A 2,953-nucleotide genomic window follows, 5' to 3' on the forward strand; every position below is an offset into this window, starting at 1 on the left:
TTTGCCTATGACTTCAGATGTGGTTAGTTGGACTGATACAGCAGGGCTGTAGTAAGGACCAACTTAATCGACTCCAATTAAGACCGCAAGTCCAAAGGCAATCAAGTCCTTTTCAAGACCACAAAAGGTAATAATGTATTCCCAATGCTAGTGTAGTGATTAAGGAGTCAGGGTGGATTTAAAAACAAGACTGGCCTATCTTTTAACATCAAACTAATCAATGCAGAGAATTTAGGCAACGTTCTGTACAACTTACCCTGAATCAGCATCCAGGAACAACATTACCATAGCCGAGTTCAACAAGGCCCAAGTCCAAGACAATAGCAAGACTTCAAAAAAAGTGGACTCTACTAACAGCCCTGTTATACATTTTTATGAAACTGATATTTCCATGATATGGTTTGTTACTCTCGTACGTTATAGAGAAAAGATTTTGAAGTATTCTTTTCAAGGTGAAAAACATTATTTAGACCAGGGATTCCCAACCTTTTTGGCTTATTACCTGCTTAAAACATGTCTACTTGTGAAACCAAATACAATGCACATTAATGTCTCCAGGTCAACCAAAGAGGGACTGATTTAGTTTAGTTATATTTTATTAGAAACATTTATAAATGTCTGAAGAAATTAGATAAAATTATATAAAAATGTACTTTTTAGTAGCACTTATTTTCCACTTCATCTCCTACCCCCAGGTTGGAAAACTTTCCGTGAGACCTTCACAGAAAGCTAGAAACCATTCTTATATATGTGGGATCAAATAGTACATGTATGTACATTTGATTTTTAGTGAATCACTTCCATATATAAGCATAATGCTTTCTCCACAACACAGTTACACTCACAATCAGTCACAATAAATTGACCAACCATGTTGCAACTGTAACTGTAGAGGGTGGGAGGAATAATGATTCTGAAACCAAATGCCACACATTAAAAAACTGTTTGTGGAAACGCTCTCTGAGCAGTGTGATTCACCAGGCGCCTTGTGAATTAGCCAAATAGTGACATCTATTGGTACTAAACTGTATCTTTCTCAACTTGTTGCATTAAACCAGATCAGATTTTATAGCAGTTTTGCTAGGGCTGTGATGAAATGAATGAAACATTAAAATGTGTTTTTTAGGCCTTCATCAAATTTTGATGAGGACATATTGCAGTCAGTATTAGGTGTGAAACCAATTATCACTGTTTGGGAGTTATTCCAAAAGATTGACAGATATTAAAGAACATTTACATACACATAGTAAACCAGACTATCTATCAAAACAAACATGGTTTTAAAAATGCCTTTAGTTCATCAATACTGACTAGAGGCCTAAACACATGACTAAAATGTATAGGTCAATGTTACTTATGTCAACATGGACATAATGTAAGTAATTCAGGCAGCTTCATACAGAAATGTGCTGGAAGTTTTGCGTCAGTGTTGTGTGAACGGAAGCCAAAGAAGATATTGATGATCTGGCAATTTCCCCTTTTCAATGCCAAGTAAAATCCCTGGATATATCTCCCTGTCGTGACACTGGAATTTGAACTAAAGCCAAGAAACTCTCAAAGCAAGCCATGGAAGAAATTTTGTTTAAACAACGCAAGAAGAGTAACAGGACTGGATTTATGTCTGTCATTTTGCTCCTGACAAGCATTTGTTTGCAGCAGGGATTATGAAAACAAGGAATTACAGAATTTTTCAGATGCAAATTGGATGGACTGATAGGAGAACTACAATTGCTCTTCTAGATACTATTCTATAACAATAAGGACACATCGCAGGGCAGGCACCCTAAAAGATAACATGTGGCCTCATAATATATGATGTTTGTCAATCATGCCATGTGTGGAAATCTTATGTATGATTTCACTATTGCTCATGCTTGGCTTTGTGAAATGTTAGGACAGTATCACCTGCTTATGTGTTGCAATCTCCCAGACAAATCTGCAATTTATGGAGGTAGAAACATGACTTAAGTCTCAATAAATGCATAAATAAATGAATAAATAAATACATGTATAAATAGATACATGAAGAAATATATAAATGAATACAGTAATAAATAAATAAATGAATAAATAAATAAATACATGCATGAATAAATGTATAAATAAATGAATGCACAAATAAATGCTTTACATTTATTTCTACATTTTTGTTCATCTACATGAAGTCATGTTTCCTTCTCCGAAGCAATTCAAGATTCAAGAAGCTTTATTATTGTGCAACAGTTTCAATACAAAGATGGGAAAGGATCAGAGTGACGATAAGCTAACATAATCAAATAAAATAAAGCTAACATAAAATAAATCAAACAATAACTGAGTGTGACAGAGTGCAACAGACATTGTGGTTAAGCGTAGGTATATACAATATACAACAATACGCACTGTGCAGTTTAGCAGCAGATTGAAATAAAATAAGTACAAACTAAATAAGTGATAAGGAGCGATATTTGAAACAGTGTTAAAAATGTAGCAGCATTTACTTAAAAATGAAGCAGCATTTCCTACAGAACTAAGTTACAGTAAAGTACAGTGAAGTGTAGCAGCCTTTCTTCCTGAAGTAAGTTAGTTACAGTAAAGTACAGTAATCAATCAAATGAACAAATAACAAGTGACACCCTTTTGGTGACCTTGGGGTTCTGGGGCTTTGGGCTGTTGCCTGCTTATCCCAGTGTGCAATCCAGTCTACATTCATTATTTACTGTAAAAGAAAATTAAAAAATAAAGAAAATGGTCAGCAGACCATAATATGCTTAAATACAAATTATCTCTGGGCATGCAAATTAACTAAAGACATAACAGTATGAACACAGCTGCAACCCATTCCCAACGGTAAAACTGTAACATCTTTGTGCAAATGGTTATTGAAAGGTCAATTCACATTGGAGACCGGATCGTTTGCACATCATCAGTGGGGCTGCAGCAGCGCGCGTCTGTCGGGACACACAGCAGCAGA

Source organism: Echiichthys vipera (assembly GCF_963691815.1).
Source record: "Echiichthys vipera genome assembly, chromosome: 17".
In the NCBI taxonomy this organism is placed as follows: domain Eukaryota; kingdom Metazoa; phylum Chordata; class Actinopteri; order Perciformes; family Trachinidae; genus Echiichthys; species Echiichthys vipera.